The sequence below is a fragment of the Ranitomeya variabilis genome, chromosome 1 (genome assembly GCF_051348905.1).
Source record: "Ranitomeya variabilis isolate aRanVar5 chromosome 1, aRanVar5.hap1, whole genome shotgun sequence".
NCBI classification, from domain to species: Eukaryota; Metazoa; Chordata; class Amphibia; order Anura; family Dendrobatidae; genus Ranitomeya; species Ranitomeya variabilis.
The window spans coordinates 896,767,394-896,782,837 of NC_135232.1; the positions used below are offsets into that span (position 1 = coordinate 896,767,394).

The 15,444-nt window shown below is 52.8% G+C and overlaps 1 protein-coding gene across 2 annotated transcripts in view; it reads left to right on the forward strand.

The window, feature by feature from the left end:
* LOC143775873 (bifunctional heparan sulfate N-deacetylase/N-sulfotransferase 4-like) overlaps positions 1 to 15,444 on the forward strand; it is a 1,078,686-nt gene that overhangs the window by 478,525 nt on the left and 584,717 nt on the right. The gene's annotated exons all lie outside the window — the stretch shown is intronic.

The following is a 15,444-nucleotide window of genomic DNA, read 5'->3' on the forward strand; positions in this document are numbered from 1 at the left end:
AAGAGGGAAAAATGTCAGCAACCTCAATACCTCCAACATGTGGAAACATGTGCGCAACAGGCACCCGGCGGAGTTAGAAAAACACACTGAAGAGGTAGGCCAACCAACAGCGGCAGCTACCACCTCTTCAGCTCGTGTTGCCTCTTCCTCTAGCTCACACGCAGCTGGTTCGGCTTCCTCCCAGGATCGCCGTGGAAGAACCTCTGGCCCTGTTGTCCAGAGACCCGCTGTAATTCCACCCGCAGCACCACTTTCCCAGTCATCCACACACTCCCAGCCCAGTCTACAGCCATCGGTAGTACAGGCATGGGAGAAAAGGCGGCCTTTCTCGTCAAACCACCCACGAGCACAGGCTCTGACTGCAGGCATTGCCAAACTGCTGTCACTGGAAATGCTGTCATTCAGGCTGGTGGAGACTGACAGCTTCCGTGACTTGATGTCATTGGCAGTCCCACAGTACAATGTGCCCAGCCGCTTTTACTTCAGCAGGCAAGCCGTCCCTGCCATGCACAAGCATGTGGAGGGACACATAAAACACGCGCTTCTGAACGCCGTCAGTAGCAAGGTCCACCTCACCACCGATGCGTGGACCAGTCAACATGGACAGGGGCGATACCTTTCCCTCACTGCCCATTGGGTTAATGTCGTTGAGCCAGGTACAGACCGTGCGAGTGGCGCAGGACGTGTCCTGCCCACTCCAAGGATTGCAGGAATCCATTCTGTACGCATTGACTCCTCCTCTTACACCAGTTCCTCAGAATCATCGCTGCAGGAGCCGTCACAGTCCACCTCCACATGGACCCGTGATGAACGTGTACCTGTTACGACCGACATGAGCACAGCCGTGGCCAAACGTCAACAGGCCGTGTTGAAATTAATTTTTTTGGGGAATCGTAGCCACACAGCGCAGGAGCTCTGGAATGCCATCAAGCAGGAGAGCGATGTGTGGTTTGTGCCAGCGAATCTCCAGCCAGGCATGGTAGTGTGTGATAATGGCCGAAATCTGGTGGCAGCTCTGGGCCTCGGCAACCTCACTCACATCCCATGTCTGGCACATGTGCTCAATTTGGTCGTGCAGAGCTTTTTGAGGGACTATCCGGATCTTGATGCACTGCTGCACAAGGTCCGCCTAGAGTGTGCTCACTTGCGGCGTTCCAGCACGGCAAAAGCGCGCATTGCGGCTCTGCAGCGCCGACACCGCCTGCCGGAACATCGCATCATATGTGACCTACCTACCAGGTGGAATTCCACATTACATATGTTGGAGCGGTTGTGTGAGCAGCAGCAAGCTGTAATGGAGTACCAGCTGCTTCAGGCGCAAAAAAGTCGCAGTCAGCGCCGTACAGACTTCACAACCACAGAGTGGGCCACTATGAATGACGTCTGCCAGGTTTTGCATCCCTTTGATTATTCCACGCGGATGGCGAGTGCAGATGATGCACTAGTCAGCATGACTGTCCCCCTTATCTGCCTGCTTGAAAAATCACTGCAAGCGCTAAGGGATGATGTTGTGGAAGAGGTGGAGGATGAGGATTCACCATTTCCATCATCTTCTGGACAGTCAGCGCCACGTGGTTCCTCACAAACGCGTAGGCAGGGGACAGTTTGTGAGGAGGATGAGGAGGAGTCAATGGAGGAGGAAGACGTCCGTCCAGAGGAGGGAGTTACCGAATTGTCCAGTACTCAGTGTGTACAGCGAGGGTGGGGTGATGACGAGCGGGCAGAGATCACGCCTCCAGCAGGGGACAGCGTTTCTTGGGCAGTTGGCAGTCTGCAGCACATGGTGGATTACATGCTGCAGTGCCTGAGAAACGACCGCCGCATCGCCCACATTCTCAACATGTCTGATTATTGGGTGTTCACCCTCCTCGATCCTCGCTACCGGGACAACGTAGAAAGCCTCATCACACCGTTGAACCGGGAGCGAAAAATGCGGGAGTACCAAGACACACTGGTCAATTCCATCATCTTCTCCATTCCAACTGAGAGAAGTGCTGCTAGTGCATTACAAAGCAGCTCAGTGCGTCCAGGCAGTGGAGGAGGCTCTGCACAAAGAGGGAGCAGAAGCAGTGCCTCTGCCCAAGGCAAGACCAGTATGGCCCAACTGTGGCACAGTTTTCTGTGCCCCCCACAAAAGTCTACACCATCACAGACGGCTCCAGTCAGCAGGAGGCAACGGTTCCGTCAGATGGTGACAGACTACATGTCTTGCCCTCTTGCTGTACTCCCAGACGGCTCTTCCCCTTTCAAGTTTTGGGTCTCAAAGCTGGATACATGGCCAGAGCTAAGCCAGTATGCATTGGAGGTGCTGTCTTGCCCTGCGGCCAGTGTATTATCGGAACGTGTCTTTAGTGCTGCAGGTGGTGTACTAACTGACCGTCGCATGCGACTATCCTCCGATAACGTTGACCGGCTTACTTTCCTGAAAATGAACAAGGCCTGGATCTCGCAGGAATTTGCCACTCCTCCTCCTGATTAAATAATTAGGTCACTGTATACGTTATCCAGGTCTCCTGTTGTGTTCATCTTTCTACCACCTGAACTTAAATTCCTGTGCTCCAACACCGCCAGTTGAGGCTCAGAAGTGCCGTCTGCACAGTCAAAACATACGACCCAGTGTTATTGGGTTTCAGTAACGTCAGCTGATCCCCAGCTGTGTAGCCGGCAATGTGTCATGCGACCGCCACGCTGACACAACAACTGAAATGTAAGGGAATCTGTCCCCCCCCCCCAAGGCGTTTGTTACTGAAAGAGCCACCTTGTGCAGCAGTAATGCTGCACAAGGAAAAGGTAGCTATTTTTGTTTAGCTCCTTGCACACGCAGAACTTAACACTTATAAAATGTGTCCACTGATACCGTAAAACCGTCCCGGAGGTGGGACTTTCCTTCGTAATGTGACGCAGCACAGCCGTCATTCCTACCCCCACGGCGCCGCGCACCGGCTCCTCAGCGTTGTTTTATTCCGTCCCGGAGCCTGCGCTGTTATGTTATCCCGTGGCCAGGCACACTTAGCGCTGCCCGTCTTCTGGCATCATTTGGTGTCAGGATGGCTGCGCCTGTGCGGCCGCGCTGGCAGAGAGCCCGCCTCGCAGTGTCTTCTGATTTAATCCCACTGGGGGCCTGGGATCCATGGACATGCGCAGTGCATATCTGAACCTCCACCTCTCACTCATCTCCCTATGGCTTCTTCAGACTGTTCGGTGTCAGCTGGTCCCTAATAGCATGCCACGGCCGTGACACCGCACAGTCTTAAGAAGCCGTAGGGAGGGGAGTGAGAGGCGAGGATATGCACTGCGCATGTCCATGGATCCCAGGCCCCCAGTGGGATTAAATCAGAAGACACTGCGAGGCGGGCTCTCTGCCAGCGCGGCCGCACAGGCGCAGCCATCCTGACACCAAATGATGCCAGAAGACGGGCAGCGCTAAGTGTGCCTGGCCACGGGATAACATAACAGCGCAGGCTCCGGGACGGAATAAAACAACGCTGAGGAGCCGGTGCGCGGCGCCGGGGGGGTAGGAATGACGGCTGTGCTGCGTCACATTACGAAGGAAAGTCCCACCTCCGGGACGGTTTTACGGTTGCAGGGGACACATTTTATAAGTGTTTAGTTCTGTGTTTGCAAGGAGCATGATGAAAAGAGCCACCTTTTCCTTTTGCATCTTTTGTGCTGCACAAGCTGGCTCTTTCAGCTACAAACGCCTTGGGGGGGGGTTAAAGGTTCCCTTTCGACTTTCTCAGGCTTCGGCCTACATTGTGTTCCTCTGCTTTTCCACCTGTCCCTGGGCTCCAACACCGCCAGTTGCCGTCCAGAAGTGCTGTACGCACAGTCAACAGTCGCTCCTCTGTTATTGGGGTTCAGTAACGTCAGCTGTTCCCCTGCTGTGTGTGTGGCAATCCCTCCTACCTCCTCCAACCTCCTCCTCCTCCACCTGCCCCTGGGCTCCAACACCGCCAGTTGCCGTCCAGAAGTGCTGTACGCACAGTCAACAGTCGCTCCTCTGTTATTGGGGTTCAGTAACGTCAGCTGTTCCCCTGCTGTGTGTGTGGCAATCCCTCCTACCTCCTCCAACCTCCTCCTCCTCCACCTGCCCCTGGGCTCCAACACCGCCAGTTGCCGTCCAGAAGTGCTGTACGCACAGTCAACAGTCCCTCCTCTGTTATTGGGGTTCAGTAACGTCAGCTGTTCCCCTGCTGTGTGTGTGGCAATCCCTCCTACCTCCTCCAACCTCCTCCTCCTCCACCTGCCCCTGGGCTCCAACACCGCCAGTTGCCATCCAGAAGTGCTGTACGCACAGTCAACAGTCCCTCCTCTGTTATTGGGGTTCAGTAACGTCAGCTGTTCCCCTGCTGTGTGTGTGGCAATCCCTCCTACCTCCTCCAACCTCCTCCTCCTCCACCTGCCCCTGGGCTCCAACACCGCCAGTTGCCGTCCAGAAGTGCTGTACGCACAGTCAACAGTCCCTCCTCTGTTATTGGGGTTCAGTAACGTCAGCTGTTCCCCTGCTGTGTGTGTGGCAATCCCTCCTACCTCCTCCAACCTCCTCCTCCTCCACCTGCCCCTGGGCTCCAACACCGCCAGTTGCCGTCCAGAAGTGCTGTACGCACAGTCAACAGTCCCTCCTCTGTTATTGGGGTTCAGTAACGTCAGCTGTTCCCCTGCTGTGTGTGTGGCAATCCCTCCTACCTCCTCCAACCTCCTCCTCCTCCACCTGCCCCTGGGCTCCAACACCGCCAGTTGCCGTCCAGAAGTGCTGTACGCACAGTCAACAGTCCCTCCTCTGTTATTGGGGTTCAGTAACGTCAGCTGTTCCCCTGCTGTGTGTGTGGCAATCCCTCCTACCTCCTCCAACCTCCTCCTCCTCCACCTGCCCCTGGGCTCCAACACCGCCAGTTGCCGTCCAGAAGTGCTGTACGCACAGTCAACAGTCCCTCCTCTGTTATTGGGGTTCAGTAACGTCAGCTGTTCCCCTGCTGTGTGTGTGGCAATCCCTCCTACCTCCTCCAACCTCCTCCTCCTCCACCTGCCCCTGGGCTCCAACACCGCCAGTTGCCGTCCAGAAGTGCTGTACGCACAGTCAACAGTCCCTCCTCTGTTATTGGGGTTCAGTAACGTCAGCTGTTCCCCTGCTGTGTGTGTGGCAATCCCTCCTACCTCCTCCAACCTCCTCCTCCTCCACCTGCCCCTGGGCTCCAACACCGCCAGTTGCCGTCCAGAAGTGCTGTACGCACAGTCAACAGTCCCTCCTCTGTTATTGGGGTTCAGTAACGTCAGCTGTTCCCCTGCTGTGTGTGTGGCAATCCCTCCTACCTCCTCCAACCTCCTCCTCCTCCACCTGCCCCTGGGCTCCAACACCGCCAGTTGCCGTCCAGAAGTGCTGTACGCACAGTCAACAGTCCCTCCTCTGTTATTGGGGTTCAGTAACGTCAGCTGTTCCCCTGCTGTGTGTGTGGCAATCCCTCCTACCTCCTCCAACCTCCTCCTCCTCCACCTGCCCCTGGGCTCCAACACCGCCAGTTGCCGTCCAGAAGTGCTGTACGCACAGTCAACAGTCGCTCCTCTGTTATTGGGGTTCAGTAACGTCAGCTGTTCCCCAGCTGTGTGTGTGGCAATCCCTCCTACCTCCTCCAACCTCCTCCACCTGCCCCTGGGCTCCAACACCGCCAGTTGCCGTCCAGAAGTGCTGTACGCACAGTCAACAGTCCCTCCTCTGTTATTGGGGTTCAGTAACGTCAGCTGTTCCCCTGCTGTGTGTGTGGCAATCCCTCCTACCTCCTCCATCCTCCTCCTCCTCCACCTGCCCCTGGGCTCCAACACCGCCAGTTGCCGTCCAGAAGTGCTGTACGCACAGTCAACAGTCCCTCCTCTGTTATTGGGGTTCAGTAACGTCAGCTGTTCCCCTGCTGTGTGTGTGGCAATCCCTCCTACCTCCTCCAACCTCCTCCTCCTCCACCTGCCCCTGGGCTCCAACACCGCCAGTTGCCGTCCAGAAGTGCTGTACGCACAGTCAACAGTCCCTCCTCTGTTATTGGGGTTCAGTAACGTCAGCTGTTCCCCTGCTGTGTGTGTGGCAATCCCTCCTACCTCCTCCAACCTCCTCCTCCTCCACCTGCCCCTGGGCTCCAACACCGCCAGTTGCCGTCCAGAAGTGCTGTACGCACAGTCAACAGTCCCTCCTCTGTTATTGGGGTTCAGTAACGTCAGCTGTTCCCCTGCTGTGTGTGTGGCAATCCCTCCTACCTCCTCCAACCTCCTCCTCCTCCACCTGCCCCTGGGCTCCAACACCGCCAGTTGCCGTCCAGAAGTGCTGTACGCACAGTCAACAGTCGCTCCTCTGTTATTGGGGTTCAGTAACGTCAGCTGTTCCCCTGCTGTGTGTGTGGCAATCCCTCCTACCTCCTCCAACCTCCTCCTCCTCCACCTGCCCCTGGGCTCCAACACCGCCAGTTGCCGTCCAGAAGTGCTGTACGCACAGTCAACAGTCCCTCCTCTGTTATTGGGGTTCAGTAACGTCAGCTGTTCCCCTGCTGTGTGTGTGGCAATCCCTCCTACCTCCTCCAACCTCCTCCTCCTCCACCTGCCCCTGGGCTCCAACACCGCCAGTTGCCGTCCAGAAGTGCTGTACGCACAGTCAACAGTCCCTCCTCTGTTATTGGGGTTCAGTAACGTCAGCTGTTCCCCTGCTGTGTGTGTGGCAATCCCTCCTACCTCCTCCAACCTCCTCCTCCTCCACCTGCCCCTGGGCTCCAACACCGCCAGTTGCCGTCCAGAAGTGCTGTACGCACAGTCAACAGTCCCTCCTCTGTTATTGGGGTTCAGTAACGTCAGCTGTTCCCCTGCTGTGTGTGTGGCAATCCCTCCTACCTCCTCCAACCTCCTCCTCCTCCACCTGCCCCTGGGCTCCAACACCGCCAGTTGCCGTCCAGAAGTGCTGTACGCACAGTCAACAGTCCCTCCTCTGTTATTGGGGTTCAGTAACGTCAGCTGTTCCCCTGCTGTGTGTGTGGCAATCCCTCCTACCTCCTCCAACCTCCTCCTCCTCCACCTGCCCCTGGGCTCCAACACCGCCAGTTGCCATCCAGAAGTGCTGTACGCACAGTCAACAGTCGCTCCTCTGTTATTGGGGTTCAGTAACGTCAGCTGTTCCCCTGCTGTGTGTGTGGCAATCCCTCCTACCTCCTCCAACCTCCTCCTCCTCCACCTGCCCCTGGGCTCCAACACCGCCAGTTGCCGTCCAGAAGTGCTGTACGCACAGTCAACAGTCCCTCCTCTGTTATTGGGGTTCAGTAACGTCAGCTGTTCCCCTGCTGTGTGTGTGGCAATCCCTCCTACCTCCTCCAACCTCCTCCTCCTCCACCTGCCCCTGGGCTCCAACACCGCCAGTTGCCGTCCAGAAGTGCTGTACGCACAGTCAACAGTCCCTCCTCTGTTATTGGGGTTCAGTAACGTCAGCTGTTCCCCTGCTGTGTGTGTGGCAATCCCTCCTACCTCCTCCAACCTCCTCCTCCTCCACCTGCCCCTGGGCTCCAACACCGCCAGTTGCCGTCCAGAAGTGCTGTACGCACAGTCAACAGTCCCTCCTCTGTTATTGGGGTTCAGTAACGTCAGCTGTTCCCCTGCTGTGTGTGTGGCAATCCCTCCTACCTCCTCCAACCTCCTCCTCCTCCACCTGCCCCTGGGCTCCAACACCGCCAGTTGCCGTCCAGAAGTGCTGTACGCACAGTCAACAGTCCCTCCTCTGTTATTAGGGTTCAGTAACGTCAGCTGTTCCCCTGCTGTGTGTGTGGCAATCCCTCCTACCTCCTCCAACCTCCTCCTCCTCCACCTGCCCCTGGGCTCCAACACCGCCAGTTGCCGTCCAGAAGTGCTGTACTGTTGTGAATTTGGATTCTGGGCTCCCCCGGTGGCTACTGGTGGAATTGAACTTGTGACATCATCTTCCCTGTTCACCTGTTCTGATTAGATCTGGGTGTCGCTATATAACCTGGCTTCTCTGTTAGATGCTTGCCGGTCAACAATGTTATCAGAAGCCTCTCTGTGCTTGTTCCTGCTCCCAGACATCTACTAGATAAGTTGGACATTCGTCCATGTTTTGTTTTTGTATTTTGGTTCCAGTTCACAGCTGCAGTTTCGTTACTGTGTCTGGAAAGCTCTTGTTGATCAGGAATTGCCACTCTGGTATTATGAGTTAATGCCAGAGTCCTAAAGTAATTTCTGGATGTGTTTTGTTAGGGTTTTCTACTGACCATGAAAGTATGCTTTCTGTCTTCTGCTATCTAGAAAGCGGACCTCAAATTTGCTAAAACTATTTTCCTGCTGCGTTTGTTGTTTCATCTCATATCACCGCCAATATATGTGGGGGGCCTCTGTCTCCTTTTTGGGCATTTCTCTAGAGGTGAGTCAGGTCTTATATTTCCCTCTGCTAGCATTATTTAGTTCTCCGGCCGGCGCTGGGCATATAGGGATAAAAAGTAGGACATGCTACCTGGCTACTTCTAGATGATGCGGTAGGTTTAGTTCATGGTCAGTATAGTTACATCTTCCAAGAGCTTGTTCCTATAGAGGCTTATGCTAGTTCTCTGGCCATGGAGATCATGACAGTTTGACCGGCCCACTAAAGGGTTAAAATCCTTGGCTGAGAAAGGAGAGAAATAAGAAGTCTGCTGAGAGTTTTTTTTTTTTTTTTTTTTTTTCTCTGTGCTCTTAATTGGATCACTTCCCAGTCTGTCTATGCTGCAGTCTTTCTTTTTTTTCTCTCTCCTTATAATCTTTGAATGGCTTTGTGTTCACCTGTTAATAATGGATCTTCAGAGTGTAACTGCAGGTTTGAATAATCTCACCACGAAAGTACAAAATTTGCAAGATTTTATTATTCATGCTCCGGTATCTGAGCCGAGAATTCCTTTGCCGGAATTCTTCTCAGGGAATAGATCTAGCTTTCAGAATTTTAGAAATAATTGTAAGCTATTTTTGTCCCTGAAATCTCGTTCTGCTGGAGACCCTGCACAGCAGGTTGGGATTGTGATTTCCTTGCTCCGCGGCGACCCTCAAGACTGGGCTTTTGCATTGGCACCAGGGGATCCTGCGTTGCGCAATGTGGATGCGTTTTTTTTGGCCTTGGGCTTGCTGTATGAGGAACCTCATTTGGAACTTCAGGCAGAAAAAACTTTGATGTCCCTATCGCAGGGGCAAGATGAAGCTGAAATTTACTGCCAAAGATTCCGTAAATGGTCTGTGCTTACTCAGTGGAATGAGTGTGCCTTGGCGGCTACTTTCAGAGAGGGTCTCTCTGATGCCATTAAGGATGTTATGGTGGGGTTCCCTGTGCCTGCGGGTCTGAATGAGTCCATGACAATGGCCATTCAGATCGATAGGCGTCTGCGGGAGCGCAAACCAGTGCACCATCTGGCGGTGTCCACTGAGAAGACGCCAGAAAGCATGCAGTGTGATAGAATTCTGTCCAGAAGCGAGCGGCAGAATTTTAGACGGAAAAATGGGTTGTGTTTCTATTGTGGGGATTCTACTCATGTTATATCAGCATGCTCTAAGCGTACTAAAAAGCTTGATAAATCCGTTTCCATTGGCACTTTACAGTCTAAATTTATTTTGTCTGTGACCCTGATTTGCTCTTTGTCATCTATTACTACTGACGCCTATATCGACTCTGGCGCCGCTTTGAGTCTTATGGATTGGTCCTTTGCCAATCGTTGTGGGTATGATTTAGAGCCTTTGGAGACTCCTATTCCTCTGAAGGGGATTGACTCCACCCCATTGGCTAATAATAAACCACAATACTGGACACAAGTAACTATGCGTGTTAATCCGGATCACCAGGAGATTATTCGCTTTCTGGTGCTGTATAATCTACATGATGATTTGGTGCTAGGATTGCCATGGCTGCAGTCTCACAACCCAGTCCTCGACTGGAGAGCTATGTCTGTGTTGAGCTGGGGATGTAAGGGGACTCATGGGGACGTACCTTTGGTGTCCATTTCATCATCTATCCCCTCTGAAATTCCTGAGTTCCTGTCTGACTATCGTGACGTCTTTGAAGAATCCAAGCTTGGTTCGTTACCTCCGCACCGTGAGTGCGATTGTGCTATAGATTTAATTCCGGGTAGTAAATACCCAAAGGGTCGTTTATTTAATCTGTCTGTGCCTGAACATACTGCTATGCGAGAATATATAAAGGAGTCCTTGGAAAAGGGACATATTCGTCCATCGTCATCTCCCTTAGGAGCCGGTTTTTTCTTTGTGTCAAAAAAAGACGGCTCTTTGAGACCATGTATTGATTATCGGCTTTTGAATAAAATCACGGTTAAATATCAATACCCATTGCCGTTGCTGACTGATTTGTTTGCTCGCATAAAGGGGGCCAAGTGGTTCTCTAAGATTGATCTCCGTGGGGCGTATAATTTGGTGCGGATCAGGCAGGGGGATGAGTGGAAAACCGCATTTAATACGCCCGAGGGCCACTTTGAGTATTTGGTGATGCCTTTTGGTCTTTCTAATGCCCCTTCAGTCTTCCAGTCCTTTATGCATGATATTTTCCGCGATTTTTTGGATAAATTTATGATAGTGTATCTGGATGATATTCTGATTTTTTCGGATGACTGGGACTCTCATGTCCGGCAAGTTAAGAGGGTTTTTCAGGTTTTGCGGTCTAATTCTCTGTGTGTCAAGGGTTCTAAGTGCGTTTTTGGGGTTCAGAGAATTTCCTTTTTGGGATATATTTTTTCTCCCTCTTCCATTGAGATGGATCCTGTCAAGGTTCAAGCTATTTGTGATTGGACGCAGCCCTCTTCTCTTAAAAGTCTTCAGAAATTTTTGGGCTTTGCCAACTTTTATCGTCGATTTATTTCTGGTTTTTCGGATGTCGTTAAGCCATTGACCGATTTGACTAGACAGGGTGCTGATGTTGCTAATTGGTCCCCTGATGCTGTGGAGGCCTTTCAGGAGCTTAAGCGCTGTTTTTCTTCTGCCCCTGTGTTGCGTCAGCCTGATGTGACTCTTCCTTTTCAGGTTGAGGTCGACGCTTCTGAGATCGGAGCTGGGGCAGTGTTGTCGCAGAAAAGTTCTGACTGCGCCGTGATGAGGCCTTGTGCCTTCTTTTCCCGTAAATTTTCGCCCGCTGAGCGGAATTATGATGTTGGGAATCGGGAGCTTTTGGCCATGAAGTGGGCGTTTGAGGAGTGGCGCCATTGGCTCGAGGGGGCCAGACATCAGGTGGTGGTATTGACTGACCACAAAAATTTGATTTATCTTGAGACCGCCAGGCGCCTGAATCCTAGACAGGCGCGCTGGTCATTATTTTTTTCTCGGTTTAATTTTGTGGTATCGTACCTACCAGGTTCTAAGAATGTTAAGGCGGATGCCCTTTCTAGGAGTTTTGAGCCTGATTCACCTGGCAACTCTGACCCCACAGGTATTCTTAAGGAGGGAGTTATCTTGTCAGCCGTTTCTCCAGACCTGCGGCGGGCCTTGCAGGAGTTTCAGGCGGATAGACCGGATCGTTGTCCGCCTGATAGGCTGTTTGTTCCTGATGATTGGACCAGTAAAGTCATCTCTGAGGTGCATTCTTCTGCGTTGGCAGGTCATCCTGGAATTTTTGGTACCAGGGATTTGGTGGCAAGATCCTTCTGGTGGCCTTCCCTGTCACGAGATGTGCGAGGCTTTGTGCAGTCTTGTGACGTTTGTGCTCGGGCCAAGCCTTGTTGTTCTCGGGCTAGTGGATTATTGTTGCCCTTGCTTATTCCTAAGAGGCCTTGGACACACATCTCGATGGATTTTATTTCAGATCTGCCTGTTTCTCAGAAGATGTCTGTCATCTGGGTGGTGTGTGACCGTTTTTCTAAGATGGTTCATTTGGTTCCCCTGCCCAAATTGCCTTCTTCTTCCGAGTTGGTGCCCCTGTTTTTTCAAAATGTTGTTCGTTTGCATGGTATTCCTGAGAATATCGTTTCTGACAGAGGAACCCAATTTGTGTCTAGATTTTGGCGGGCATTTTGTGCTAGGATGGGCATAGATTTGTCTTTTTCGTCTGCTTTTCACCCTCAGACTAATGGCCAGACCGAGCGGACTAATCAGACCCTGGAGACATATCTGAGGTGTTTTGTGTCTGCTGACCAGGATGATTGGGTTGCTTTTTTGCCATTGGCGGAGTTCGCCCTCAATAATCGGGCCAGCTCTGCCACCTTGGTTTCCCCGTTTTTCTGTAATTCGGGGTTCCATCCTCGATTTTCCTCCGGTCAGATGGAATCCTCGGATTGTCCTGGAGTGGATGCGGTGGTGGAGAGATTGCATCATATCTGGGGGCAGGTGATGGACAATTTAAAGTTGTCCCAGGAGAAGACTCAGCTTTTTGCCAACCGTCACCGTCGTGTTGGTCCTCGGCTTTGTGTTGGAGATTTGGTGTGGTTGTCTTCTCGTTTTGTCCGTATGAGGGTCTCATCTCCTAAGTTTAAGCCTCGGTTCATCGGTCCGTATAAAATATTGGAGATTCTTAACCCTGTTTCCTTCCGTTTGGACCTCCCTGCATCCTTTTCTATTCATAACGTTTTTCATCGGTCGTTATTGCGCAGGTATGAGGCACCGGTTGTGCCTTCCGTTGAGCCTCCTGCTCCGGTGTTGGTTGAGGGTGAGTTGGAGTACGTTGTGGAAAAAATCCTAGACTCCCGTGTTTCCAGACGGAGACTCCAGTATCTGGTCAAGTGGAAGGGATATGGCCAGGAGGATAATTCTTGGGTCACTGCATCTGATGTTCATGCCTCTGATCTGGTTCGTGCCTTTCATAGGGCCCATCCTGATCGCCCTGGTGGTTCTGGTGAGGGTTCGGTGCCCCCTCCTTGAGGGGGGGGTACTGTTGTGAATTTGGATTCTGGGCTCCCCCGGTGGCTACTGGTGGAATTGAACTTGTGACATCATCTTCCCTGTTCACCTGTTCTGATTAGATCTGGGTGTCGCTATATAACCTGGCTTCTCTGTTAGATGCTTGCCGGTCAACAATGTTATCAGAAGCCTCTCTGTGCTTGTTCCTGCTCCCAGACATCTACTAGATAAGTTGGACATTCGTCCATGTTTTGTTTTTGTATTTTGGTTCCAGTTCACAGCTGCAGTTTCGTTACTGTGTCTGGAAAGCTCTTGTTGATCAGGAATTGCCACTCTGGTATTATGAGTTAATGCCAGAGTCCTAAAGTAATTTCTGGATGTGTTTTGTTAGGGTTTTCTACTGACCATGAAAGTATGCTTTCTGTCTTCTGCTATCTAGAAAGCGGACCTCAAATTTGCTAAAACTATTTTCCTGCTGCGTTTGTTGTTTCATCTCATATCACCGCCAATATATGTGGGGGGCCTCTGTCTCCTTTTTGGGCATTTCTCTAGAGGTGAGTCAGGTCTTATATTTCCCTCTGCTAGCATTATTTAGTTCTCCGGCCGGCGCTGGGCATATAGGGATAAAAAGTAGGACATGCTACCTGGCTACTTCTAGATGATGCGGTAGGTTTAGTTCATGGTCAGTATAGTTACATCTTCCAAGAGCTTGTTCCTATAGAGGCTTATGCTAGTTCTCTGGCCATGGAGATCATGACACTGTACGCACAGAGCCAAACACCTCGCCAATGTGTTAGTGGGGTTCAGCACCGCCAGCTGTTCCCCTGCTGTGTATACGGCAACGTGTACTGCGACCGCCACGCAGGCACAACAAGTTAAATTTAAGGGAACCTGTCCCCCCCCCCCCCCCCAGGCGTTTGTTACTGAAGGAGCCACCTTGTGCAGCAGTAATGATGCAAAGGGAAAAAGTGCCTCTTTTCGTGGTGCTCCTTGCAGATGCTGAACCTAACACTTATGAAATGTGTCCCCTCACAGCGTTCAACCGTCCGGTAGGTGGAACTTTCCTTTGTCATGTGACGCAGCACAGCCGTCATTTTTACCCCCTTGTCGCCGTGCGCCGCCTCCTCAGCGTTGTTTGAATCTGTCCCGGAGCCTGCGCTGTTAGGTTACCCCTTGGCCATGCACACATTTTGCGCTGCCCGTCTTCTGACATCATTTGCTGTCAGGCTGGCTGCGCCTGTGTGGGTGCGCTGTCCGAGATTCAGCCTCGCGGTGTCGTCTAATGTAATCCCACCGCGGGCCTGGGATCCGTGTCCATGCGCAGTGCATATCCTCGCCTCTCACTCCCCTCCCTACGGCTTCTTCAGACTGCTCGGTGTCAGCTGATCCCTAATAGCATGCCACGGCCGTGACACCGCACAGTCTTAATAAGCCGTTGGGAGGGGTGTGAGAGGCGAGGATATGCACTGCGCATGGACACGAATCCCAGGCCCGCGGTGGGATTACATTAGACGACACCGCGAGGCTGAATCTCGGACAGCGCACCCGCACAGGCGCAGCCAGCCTGACAGCAAATGATGTCAGAAGACGGGCAGCGCAAAATGTGTGCATGGCCAAGGGGTAACCTAACAGCGCAGGCTCCGGGACAGATTCAAACAACGCTGAGGAGGCGGCGCACGGCGACAAGGGGGTAAAAATGACGGCTGTGCTGCGTCACATGACAAAGGAAAGTTCCACCTACCGGACGGTTGAACGCTGTGAGGGGACACATTTCATAAGTGTTAGGTTCAGCATCTGCAAGGACCATAATTAAAAGAGCTAAGTTTACCTTTTCCAGCATTAGTGCTGTACACGATGGCTCTTCCAGCTACAAACGCCTGGGGGGGGGGTTAAAGGTTTCCTTTCAACTTGCTCCAGTGCAGGCTTCGGCCTACACTCTGCTCCCCCTGCAGAGCCCGGGCTCCAACACCGCCAGTTGGGGCCCGGTACTGCTAGCTGCACAGAGAAAAACACCAGCCAATGTGTCAGTGGGGTTCAGCACCGCCAGCTGTTCCCCTGCTGTGCAGCCGGCAACGTGTCCTGCAACAGCCACGCAGGCACAACAGACCCAAAGCTGCCGCCAGTGCAGGCTTCGGCCTACACTCTGCTCCATCTCCTCCTCCTGCTGACCCCGGGCTCCAACATCGCCAGTTGGGGCCCGGTACTGCTAGCTGCACAGAGAAAAACACCAGCCAATGTGTCAGTGGGGTTCAGCACCGCCAGCTGTTCCCCTGCTGTGCAGCCGGAATCGTGTCCTGCAAAAGCCACGCAGACACAAGAACTGAAATTGAAGGGAACCTGTCCCCCCTCCCCCAGGCGTTTGTACGTTTTTAAGGCCACCTTGTACAGCGGTAATGCTGCATGTGTGCAAGGTGGCTCATAAACGTATTCTCCTCGCACATGTGGAACGGAAAACACGTCTAAAATGTGTCCTCTGTGTGACCATTTAACCGTCCCGGTGGTGTGACTTTCCTTTGTAATGACACGCTGCAACCCCCTTGGTAGCGCTGCCCATCTTCTGGCATCATTGTTTGGCTGCCTGCGCCTCTGCGGCCGCCCTGACCCACACAACGCCCC